Source organism: Hypanus sabinus, chromosome 10, assembly GCF_030144855.1.
Source record: "Hypanus sabinus isolate sHypSab1 chromosome 10, sHypSab1.hap1, whole genome shotgun sequence".
NCBI classification, from domain to species: Eukaryota; Metazoa; Chordata; class Chondrichthyes; order Myliobatiformes; family Dasyatidae; genus Hypanus; species Hypanus sabinus.
The window spans coordinates 57,855,014-57,867,961 of NC_082715.1; positions in this window are offsets into that span (position 1 = coordinate 57,855,014).

Here is a 12,948-nt window from a genome sequence, read left to right on the forward strand (position 1 = left end):
GGATGTAGAAAATCCAGTTAAGAAGAAAAGAAAAGCTTACAAAAAGATCAAGAAACTAGGTACTGTTAGGGATCTAGAGAATTACAAGGTTGCTAGGAAGGAATTTTAGAATGAAATTAGGAGAGCCAGAAGGGGCCATGAGAAGGCCTTGATGAGCAGGATTAAGGAAAACCCCCAAGGCATTCTACCAGGATGTAAAGAGCAAGAGAATGAGCCGTGTGAGAGTAGGATGAACCAGGTGCGATAATGGAAATGTGTGCATGGAGTCAGAGGAGGTAATGGAGGTACTTAATGAATACTTTGCTTCAGTATTCACCAGGGAAAAAGAACTTGGCAATTGTAGGGATGACTTACAGTGGACTGAAAAACTTGAGCATATAGACATTAAGAAAGAGGATGTGCTGGAGCTTTTGAAAAGCATTAAGTTAGATAAGTCACCAGGACCAGATGAGATAAACCCCAGGCTACTGTGGGAAGCGAGGGAAGAGATTACTGAGCCTGTGCGATGATCTTTGCATCATCAACAGGGGCAGGAGAAGTACCGGAGGATTGGAGGGTTGCAAATGCTGTTTCCTTGTTCAATAAAGGAAGTAGAGATAACCCAGGGAATTATAGGCCAGTGAGTCTGACTTCAGTGGTGGGAAAGTTGTTGGAGAAGATCCTGAGAAGCAGGATTTATGAACATTTGGAGAAACATAATCTGATTAGGGATAGTCAGCATGGCTTTGTCAAGGGCAAGTAGTGCCTTACGAACCTGATAGAATTCTTTCCTGTTTCTGACTTCCACCCTCACTGACTCAGTAGGTCACCCCTCCATGACTTCTTCCTTTCCTGCAGGCGTTTTACTATCCTAATTAGTAATGCCATGCCGCCACCTCTTTTGTCTCCGTCTCCGTTCTTTTTGAAACATCTGAGGCCTGGCACACTCTGCAGCCATTCCTGCTCCTGAGACATCCAAGTCTCTGTAATGGTCACAACATCACAGTTCCACATATTGATCCACACTCTAAATTCATCTGCCTTGTTTATGATACCTCTTGTGTTAAAATAGACATATCTCAAACCATCAAGGTGAGTGCACCTTTGCTCTAACATATGCCTGTCCTTCCTCACAAACTCCCTACGAGCTGTCTCTACTTGTGTTCCAACCTCCTCATCCTCTGTCTCTTCACTTCGGTTCCCATCCTCCTGCAAATCTAGTTTAAACCTTTCCCAACAGCATTCACAAACCTCCCCTCCAGGATATTGGTCCCCCTTGGATTCAAGTGCAACCCGTCCTTTTTGTACAGGTCACACGTGCCCCAGAAGTTGTCCCAATGATCCAAAAATTTGAATCCCTGCCCCTGCTCCAATCCTTCAGCTATGCATTTATCCTCCACCTCACTCTATTCCTATACTCACTGTAGCATGGCACAGGCAGCAATCCCAAGATTACTACCTTTGAAATCCTGCTTCTCATCTTCCTTCCTAACTCCCTGTATTCTGCTTTCAGGATCTCCACCCTTTTTCTACCTATGTCGTTGGTACCAATATGTACCACAACCCCTGGCTGCTCACCCTCCCATTTCAAAATATTGTGGACATGCTCAGAAACATCATGAAACCCGGCACCTGGGAGGCAAACTATTATCCTTGTTTCTTTTTCGCTTCCACGGAATCGCCTATCTGTCACTCTAACTACAGAGTCCCCTATTACGGCTGCCCCCCCCCTTCCATTCCCTACCCTTCTGAGCCACAGAGTCAGACTCTGTGCTAGAGGCACGCCCGCTGTTGCTTACCCCAGGTAGGTTGTTTCCCCCCCCCCCAACAGTACTCAAAATTCAGTACATTTTTAAGGGGGACAGCCACAGGGGTGCTCTGCACTACCTGACACCCTCCCTTCCCTCTCCTGACGTTCACCCACTTATCTGTCTCCTACAGCCCCGGGGTGACTACCTGCCTGCCTGTCTATCATCCCCTCACTCTCCCTAACAAGTTAAAGGTCATCGAGCTGCAGTTCCAGTTCCATTTCTCGGTCTCCAGGAAGCTGCGGCTCGATGCACCTGGCGCAGATGTGTCCATTATGGAGGCTGGAAGTCTCCCGGACATCCCACATCTGACACTCAGAACAGAAAACTGGCCTCGCAGTCATACACACTCTTCTTGTTGGGGGGGGGGGGGGGGGAGAAATGTAAGCTACCTCACCTAGGCCTGTCCTCGCTGAAGCTTCGATGAGCCAAAGCCCTACTATTCTGACTTATACTACTCCGACAACTGCTCTTTCGATGACCACTCTGCTGGACAGTGTCTCTCTTTTATTTCAGAGCGTTCTGAACATCCTTGTGTGATGACAAGCTGCTGTGTCTGTACACTTCTCCCCAACCTATGCGAAGCTCACTCTTTCTTCAAATCGATTGGTCTGCCGCTAATGCGTTATGTAGCGTATCAATAGACATAGAACCTAACATGACACATCAGAGACATTCTTCAAGCCAAAACCATCAAGTATCATCATTATCAAGGGGAATTTAGTTTCCTAAACGTGTATCATGTTCATCATAAGGACTGTTGTCCCTTAGCTCACTTTCATTTCACATCCCTTATCAACAAATTTTGCAAAGGATCTTTGAAAGACCTGAAAGAAAACACAGGTAATGCAGCACCACCCCTGAAAAATACCTTAGTTTTCCTACATTTTCACCCATTGAAGGTGGTCTCTACCTTTTCCGTCACTGGTTGTAGGCTATTAGCAACAATTTTCAATCCAAGATATATATCTTCTCCTTAAAAGCTGCATGTTTCAATTCAGCTTCACATTGTTATATAAATTTCACAACTTTTCCTGCAAACTCAGGAAAACACTCCTCTCTGCTAATGGCCATCAACAGATAACGTAAGTTCACAAGCAATGATAAACACTCTGAAAGATCTTATCCATTGTAGCCTGGACAACTTTGTGCAAGTCTTCAACTTGGTACTATGTTTAACTAGAGCCCTCTGTGCACAGTGATGATCAGTTACTGCAGACCTGGAAAAGCTGTGAAGAGATTTGATCCTGCTAATAATGCACTAAGTGACTGACTGTTTGATTTTCTCAAGTATACCATTTTGTTACAGCTCGTCTAATTTCTTCCCAACTTGAATCTTTGCATTTGCTCTGATGTGGATTTTCACTCTGTAACCTGTTATGCCACTGTATCTGCCATTATCATACCTCTCCTACTATGTATCAAGAAGCCATGTCAAAGCACTAATGCTGAAAATGTTTTTCAATCAACTTGAATTGTCTCAGCAACTCCTTCTCCATTACTGTTGGCCTGTTTTCATGGCCCTCTGCAGTGATAGGTAGGTAAACTTGCTCTCTGTTGTTTTACACTGAACACTTCTTTTGCTTCTGTGTCTGTAAAACCTCATAAGAATAGTTCAATTGTACCTGGCTGACTTTACCAGACTATTCACAATCAACCAGTCTGGCAATATCAATGAACAATTGTTGTTAATCAAATTTCACTTGAAGTCTGTTTGTTACTGTAACTATTTACAGCTTAGATACTGAACAATCCCATTTATTCACTGAATGAACTTTCCTTCTTTGATATTTTTCCTTCCGTGGTTTTGAACTGATCACTGAAATAATTTTTAGCTTCATTTTCGATTGGGAGGCTGTCCTACTGTGACCTCTGTTCATATTCTTGTATTTCCAAGGCCATTCAACCAGTCCAGAGAGCAATCCCATCAACCCAATTACACCACGTTCTCCCTCCTTCTGCCCTGATTCTCCTACCAGCCACTTGCACAGGAGATAAATTACAGTTGTCAAAAACCTACAAGCTGACATATCTTTTTGAAACGTGGGGAAGATGAGAATACTCAAGGGTGGTCACAGGGAAAACATGCATACTCCATACATGAGATCAATAAGCTCGAGTTGATGAAGCTGTGAGGCAGCAACATTTCTCCCATGCCGTTGTGCTGAAATTGAAATGTGGATATTCTTAAACTATGTTGTCATTTGTGTAGGGTCATATAATTGGTGGAAATGTACACAATTCATAGCCACTAACATTGAGCTGGGGTTTCACTTTAAGAGGCTGGTCTGATGTGATGACATAATTACATAAAGGGTTCTTTACCGCTCTTTGTGGTCAGGTTTTTGGAATTCAATAAATAAGTTGTACATTTTTATTTCCAACATAATACATCTCGTGTTGTTTTATTTGTGAAAACCTGCACTGGCGACCCCAATGCCCTAGGACGTATCTGGAGTTATTGAACATGTTGGCCAATGCAGTCACTTTGAAACTGCCGGAGGTTTGGGAGCAAAATGTCGTTGCTTAATTTGTACAAGCCAAGGCCCAATTTGCACTGTGAGAAATCACCCCCTACAACAGCAAGTTTTACTACGCGGTGGCATCGCTTGGAAACTCCACGGCTGTGAGACTGGTGAGTCCTCTAGAACGCCTGCCTGAATAGGATGAATACCGATCACCGAAAACAATACTTCTACAGATTTTTGGACTATAGGAGTCTGAATACACTTAACAGTTGCTCTCCTTGCCCAGCCTCGGCGATGCTAAGCCGTCAGAGCTAGTGGACCACGTGCTGTCTCTCCTGCGATATCACCATCCTTATTTTATTTTTAAAGAACTCTTCATCCAGCAAATGGCTGATCAAGTTGACTTAGCCTCGCTGATACCAGTGATGCATAATTCCTCCTCTTTCCCCTGCCTCCATAAGCCTGGTCAGCAAGCCCTCCAACATAAGCATGTGAAACAGACTACTAACTAATGCTGCAAAATAGGCGATGCTGGGTCGGTGTTTTTACCACGCTCACTTTGGGATGAATGCTAGAAACCTCACTGGAGGCTGCCAACAGTAGCAGGATCCAGACTTACGGACCTGACGGGTGACACTCTGCTTCAGTGAGCGACATTACACATGGAACTTCATCCTGGCTAAAGTGTCTGGACCTCTCTTTGTGCCCAAGGATGATTAGTTGATCTTCAAAAATGTGGGCTTTTGAGTGGCAAGTGCTTTAGGTCATTATTCTGCCCCCCACCCCAGTAAATTCCCCACAACAACTCTGTCAAGTGCATGCACCACTGCATGTGAGTTTATTCAACTGCTGGGCGAATTCCCAAAACTCACCAAGCCCACATTCTCCACTAGAGTCCCAAAACATGGGATCAAGCACCACGTTCCAACAACTGGCCCGTCAGTCCATGCTTGCGCACAAAAACTGGGCCCGGACAAGCTGGCAATCACAAAGGCTGAGTTTGCCAACGTGGAAAAACTTGGCATTGTACACCCGGTCAAATAGCCCCTGGGCTTCACCCCTCCATATGGTCCCTAAGTCTAATGGTAGTTGCCTCCCATGTGGTGGTTACTGACGCCCAAACAAGGCCATCTCCCCATGATCATTTCCCGGTCCCACACATAGACTTTTCGGCATGGTTAGCCGGAAAGTTAGTGCTTTCCAAAATCGATCTAGTTAGGGGCTACCATTAGGTAACTGTGTGCTCGAAGGACATTCCCAAAATGGTTGTGATAACCCTGTTTGGCCTCTTTGAGTTTCTATGCATGCCATTTGGACTGAAAAATGCAGCACAGACTTTCCAACAGCTGATGGACTCTGTATTAAAAGACTTATCTCTGACCACAGTCCCCAATTCATTTCAGACCTCTGGGTTTTGATGGCCCAGAACCTTGGTGTTAGGATAAATTACCCCATATGTTACAGCCACAGTCCAATGATCTGCATCTCCAGGTCTGCACACGAGACACGGTCGTAACACATTGCAATTATACATATACTGTAAGTTTGGTGCCTGTTGAGATTGTGCCCCATGTGTAGTAGGTGATTAAATTCAGTCAAAGCTGCTGAACACAGTAGCTGTACACCCATGGAACAATGTCCTCACTAATGGTTTCATCATACTTTTGGCTCGTTGTTCCATCCTTATAATCTTCTGCCATTTCTATTTGGTTTAAAGCTTTAGTGCATCCTCTTTAAGCAAGACATTCCTCACCAGGCCAGAAGGTTTGTCAGAATGCCCTATGTTTCTGGTCCAGCACACGCCAAGAGTATTGCTTTTTCCCAATTGGCATCATGTCATTTTGGGCTTTCATAATATCATCGTTTCCATCAACCTCCACTGGAAAATCAGGTCCATTTGTTCCTTATGCTTAGGCATAAGCATTGAACCTCCTCTAACAGCTCAGATGATAGTCCTGTGATGCCAAAGCTGTTGTCCCTTGCCACTATGGCGTTCTGCCTCATGACACACACAAATTCCCTGGATGAACAAGATTCCATGAGTAGATTCAGCAAATAAAGCTAAACAAGAAGTATCAATATCCTTCAGCAAGGAGCATATGACACAGAACATTGACATAGACGTAGAACCATACAGCACAGGATGGGCCTTTCGGCCTACCCCAAGATCAATCTAACCCTTCCCTCCTACACAGCCAATAACTACACAGCTGATTACAAACAAACCAATAGCAATTGCCCAACAGTGACGTCATTACAGTCTCTTAAAGTGAACACAACAGCTCAATGATGGTGTTTTTGAATTATTTAGAACAGTCTCTATTACGAACAATATGTGTTGTCTGTTACCCATTACATTACCCTACACATGCCCCCTCCCACCCACCCAGAATTTGCCAAAACCAGCATCGTGAGTCTGTCACGTTTACCCTTCCTATCTACATTAAAAGTCTTTGCTCCATTCCAGAACATGGAACAGGCTGTTGGAAGGGGCCTTATGGAGTTGTTGATGTGCATTATGGTGGACAAAAATGAACAAGATAGAATGTAGGTGAGCTGGAACCGGAAAGTGCCGTACGCTGTGATAGAAGTAGGGACAGGTGAAAAGGAATTAAGCTTACTGAGGAGGGTGTAATGCTGCTGATGCACCGACTATGCGGTCGTGGTGACAGGAAAAAATTCACCCTGTACCCATAGTGGCTGCCTGTACCTCAACTCAGCAGACCAGGCAGCATCTATGGAAAAAAGTACAGTCAACATTTTGGGCCAAAATCCTTCAGCAGATCTGCAGGAAAAAGGCTGAGAAGTAGATTTTAAAGGTGGGAGGGGAGTGAAGAGAAAACTACCAGGTGATAGGTGAAACCTGGAGGGGGAGGGATGAAGTAAAGAGCTGGGAAGTTGATTGGTGAGATGAGCTGAGAGAGGGAAAAGGGCATGGGAAATGGAGAAGGGGCCGGAGGGGGATTGGGAGGGTATTACTGGAAGTTTGATAAATCAATGTTCATGCCATCAGGTTCGAAGTTACCCAACAAAATATAAGGTGTTGTTCCTCCAACCTAAGTGTGACCTTATCTCAACTGTGGAGGACGCTATGGATGGACATATCGGAATGGGAATGGGAAGTGGAATTCAAATGGGTGGCCACTGGGAGATCCCGCTATTTCTAGAGGAGGGCGTTCTTCTTGGCATCTGTGCCAAAACGTGCATGGTAAAACATAGACCCTGATGGATCCAACTTGTTCTGAGTCTATGTGCTCGGGTGTGGACTGGAGAGCCGGTTGTGGAATTGTGGTGCTCAGTCCCATGCTTTGTGACTGTAGCGGAAAACGTGGGCTTGGTGAGATTTGGGAATTTGCCCAGCAGGTGAGTGAATTTACATGTAATGGTGTATGTGCTGGATGGAGTCATTGTGGGGAGCTTATCAGGGGTACGGGGTAATGACCCAGAGTCCTTTGTATCCACAAGTCAACAGTTCATCTATTAAGAGTCCTGTGCACACAGGAAATCTGCACTGAGCAGAGGTCTAGCAACTTTAGCCAAGACAGTCACAGGTGTAGCATGATCAACTGAAGTAGAGCATCATGCATTGTGTCCCGTACGTCTGGATCCTGCTGCCACTACTGGCCCCCAGTGAAGGTCCATTGCTCTCTGTCTTATAATCAATGGGCAACATTGGCAGCACACTCACTTGAGTGCCCGTGTCTCACAGGAAGTATTGCCCTGAAAGGGTGTCTGTAATGGACAATAAATGACCCTGGCAGCTGGAACTCACGGTGTTCACCGACCTCCAATGTCCTGATGTGCTGGCACTGTTGAAGCTGCATGGCGGTTGGCACTTCTTGGCATTGAGCCAAAGCATGCATGGTAAAAGCATAGACCCTGCATCGTTTGATTTCAAGCTGCAGGGGTGAGCCTGCTGGAGGTTCTGCTGACAGGGTTTATTGAGTTAAGGAAAGGAGGAGGAATGATGCACCTCTACCTGGCTGAGTGTAGACTATAGGCCATTTTGGCAAGCTCCCTAGCCCTTCATGGGCACATTAGTGAGGGTTATGCAAACTTGATCAGGTGTTTTCTGCACAAAGAGTTCTTTAAAAATAGAACAATGATGGTGATTGCCCAGGAAAAATAGCATGTGATCCATTACGTTTGAAGGCCTAACACAACCCGGGCTGGACAAAGAGTGCAACTGTTTGGATCACTCAGACTTAGACAGTCCAAAGTCTGGAATAGGTGAAGTTTCAGAGTGACGTATCTATCATGCACAGGTGGGTCTTCTAGTAGACTCACAACTCTGGCTGCAGAGGAACTAATTAGTGATGCTTCAACATAGTACAATTTGGTCAAGTCTGTGACGATCTCTTGCAGCATGAACGGGGCTTACACTTGTGCACACTGGCCTGCTGCTCCCAAAACTCCAGCAGCTTCAAAGCAACTGCATTGGTCAACATGCCGTTGAGGAACTTTGGAATTGTCCGAGAGCATCAGAGTCACCAACGTAGGATTTTGTGAATAAACATGCAAGAGTTGTTTTATATGCTCAACAAAAGCCATGGCCCTTTACTTCCATTATGAAGAAACTAAAAGTAGTCACCTTACACTGATGTCATTACATCAGACACCATCTCTTAACGTGAAGTCAACAACTCAATGACAGGGTTTGTGAATTATGTAGAATAGTTTTTATTATGAACAATATGTGTCATCTGTCACCAATTACATTACCCTACTGACCTCTACCATCACTGTCAGCAATCCATTCTTCACACTTACCACTCTCTGCAAAAAAATCTATCTCTGACATCTCTCCTAAACTTTTCTCCATATCACCTTAAAAGTATATCCTCTGGTATTTGCAATTTTCACCCTGAGGAAAAAGGCACTGACTATCTACTCTATTTCTGCCACCTATCATCTTTTTCACAAACCAAACATATCATCTTATACCACAATCGAGACAAAACTACAGTCTTTATAGTGTCTTCATGTATGCATTGCTGCTTTCAGTCATGAGAAATGATTCAACTCAAAACTTTATTAACTCATTAGTTTGCCTTTTTGAGACATATTTTCCATGGGTTAATTCATTTCCATAGACGCTGCTTGACCTGCTGAGTTCCTCCAGCATTTTGTGTATTTTGCCTTGGATTTCCAGCATCTTCAGATTTTCTCATGTTCATGGTTATATGCTACAGCTTTGGAAATCTGCCTCATTCTGATCACTGATTTCATAATTATTCCAGAGTTTCTCACGTTCACGACTATCTGTTACAGCTTTGGAAATCTGCAGCAATAGAACTGATCACAGATTTCATAATTATTCCCGAATTTGATAGGAAATTAAGCAAACCTCTGTTAAACTGATGGCATTTTCCTTCAGACCTCATCGAGGGGTCGGCAGTGGAAAGGGTGAACAGGTTCAAGTTCTTCAGCTTCAAAAGGTCTATGGTGGGCCCAGCATAATGCTGCAATCACAAGGAAGGCACACTGGTGGCTATATACTTCATTATGAGTTTGAAGAGATTTGGTGAGCCACCAGAGACTCTAACGAATTTCTACAGGTGTACATGGAAAGCATTCTGACTGGTTGCATCACTGCTTGGTATGGAGCCTCCAAAGCACAGAACTGGAGAAGGTTGCTGCAGACTCAGCCATTACAGGCAAAAGCCTCCCCACCATTGCGGGCATCTTCAAAAGCAGTGCTTCAAGAAGGCATCATCCAGCATTAAGGGCCTTCACCATCTGGGACATGCCCTCTTCTCATTACTATCAGCAGGGAGGAGGTACACCAGCCTGAAAATGCAATATGTTAGGAATAGCATTTTCCCCTCTGCCATCAGATTTCTGAATCTATGAATACTGCCTCACTCTTCCTCTTTTGCTCCATTTATTTAGTTTACTTTTTATTGTAACAAATAGTATTTTTTACATCTTGCACTCTACTGCTGCCACAAAAACAATTAATTTCATGGCATGTGTCAGTGATAATAAACATGATTCTGATTTAGAAATGCCCATGTATGTTCAGTACATTTAACACAAAAGTGTAATTCTCAAATCCCCAGCCCCAACCTCCTCAGGTTCACTGCCCTGCAGAGAGCCCAACAGCCAAGCAAAACTTTATTAGATTCTCCAGCAGTTGGAGTGATGAACCTGCCTGTGCCAGGTTGGACTTCAGGTAGAAGTAGCTAGTCCTTACATCACACAAGGTCCTTCCACCATGCAGGGGCTTGCTGAATGAGTAGCAGAATGTTTTGTCTAACAAGTTCAACTACTCTGAAATGGATCAGGTAACCATGTTGGCATGTAAGTGGAGAGGCACTTAAAACAAGTTCAGGCACTTACTTGTGATCAAGCTCCTAATTTGCATATCATAATTTGATATTAGTTTCCACCCTCCCATGTTGTACTCCTCTCAATAATGAAAACTAATATCCCAGGTACTGGTGCAAACCACCAGTAGGAAGCAACTCCTTTGCTGTTGTCTCTGACACAGCCGCTTTTGCTTCACACAAGTGTGATTCGCAATAAGGGGAGTTTTGTAACTATTCAAAATCTTGCTCAAAGTCTCCATGGTTTCCAAGACATCTTCAAGGAGTGGGGCCTCAGAAAGGCAGTGTCCATTATTAAGGACCCCTATTACCCTGAACATGCCCTCTTCTCATTGTTACCATCAGGAAGGAGGTACAGAATCCTGAAGGCACACACTCAACAATTCAGGAACACTTTCTTCCCCTCTGCTATCTGATTTCTAAATGGACATTGAACTTGTGAATACTACCTCACTTTTTAAATTATATCTTTTTGCACTTTTTAAAATTTAACTACTTAATATATATACTTACTGTAATTCATTTATAACAGATATTTATCTTGTATTGCATTGTACTGCTGCCACTAAGTTAAGTCTCACGTCTTATGCCAGTGATATTAAACCTGATTCTGATTCTGATTCTTCTTGGTCCTGGAGACATGAAGAGTTTAACAGAATGTGAGAGGGAACACCACCCAGAATGAAATCATGATCAAGCTTTACCTTTGAGTCACCACTGAGCACATCCACATGAAACTCTTTCGTACGAAAGCAACAACCATCAGAAATCCCCACCATTCAGATCATGTTCTCTTCTTGCTTCTGCCATCAGGTAGAAGGTACAAGAGCCTCAGGACTCATACCACCAGGTTCAAAAACAGTTACTACCCCTCAACCATCAGGTTCTTGAATAAAAGGGGATAACTCCACTCACTTGAACCATCGTTGAAATGTTCCAACAACCAATGATCTTACTTTAAGGACTCTTTGTTTCATTATCTCATGTTCTTGTTATTTATTGCTATTTATTTATATTTACATTTCCACAGTTTGTTGTCTTCACCACTCTGGTTGATTGTTCTTGATCCTGCTATAAGTTACTATTCTTCTTTTCACTTTTTTTTGTAACGTATTTTTTATTGAAGTTCATCATCAAACAAACATTTCCATAAGATGTATTTCAGATATTGTACATATATATCACATATTTTTTACAATCACATATCACATACATATTTGCCACAAATCTCCACATAATATTTATCTCTCGTATACACTTATAGAAAAGAGAGGAAAGAAAGAACAAGCAAAAGGAGAAAACTATGTACAAGTAGGGAGTGATCATTTTTTTACAACATATTCATTGATTCGTGAGAATAAAATCAGACCTATGAGGTGTTATATAGTTAAACCATTTTTCCCAGTATGAATCAAATTGTTCCAATTCTAAGAAATTTGTTGAATATGCCCACAAGAAAATGAATCTCAGAGTTGTACATATGGTGACATATCTGTGCTTTGATAATAAAACTTACTTTGAGCTTTGAACAAGAAGGAATTGGTATTTTTCCATATTCCTAAGAACTGTAAACAATCCATATCTGAAAATACTTCTTGAATAATACCCATGAGGGTTGCATTTTTGAAGCAGCTCCTCACTAGTCTCTACTCCCTTTCTTCGTATCAAGTAAGTAGTTTCTGCTCAAAAGATTTAACTTCTTTAAATGCCAATACTTTCGACAGTTATTTCCAGCTGACCCAACACAACAATCACCACATCCATTCCATTCTCCACTTAGCTTTTATGTAATTCCTATGCCCAGATGACTTCAGTTTCATAATTGTTAATTTTCCTGTTCCACCTCTAATCTAAATAGACCTGAATTCACTTCCTCCAACTTGTATTTTCCTTGCACTGAGAGAGACACTTACCTTTTGAATGTGTTTTTCTGACTAATTCTTTCAAAACAATTTTCATGCCTGAGGATGTCCACTTGCCTCCTGGTTCTCAGCAGTTTCTCATACAACAAATGTTGGCAACAGCTAATTCTAGGGAACATCTTTTACAACCATACCTGCAAATGGTAGGCACGTCTCAAGCTACAAGGTCAGACATGCACCAATCCAGGAATAACCCTGTTCATCCAGTGAAGCTGTTAACTCTAATGCTTTTTTTTTCAGGGTACTGAATGTTAGTGTTCTACCTTTAATTTCCCATGAAGAGAATAAGAAACTTCTTTGGCAACACACACAAAATGCTGGAGGAAATCAGCAGGTCAGGGAGCATCTGTGGAAAAGAGTAAACAGTCAACATTTCAGGCTGAAATCTTTCTTCAGGACTGAGAAGGAAGGGGGAAGATGCCAGAATAGAAAGGTGGGGGAA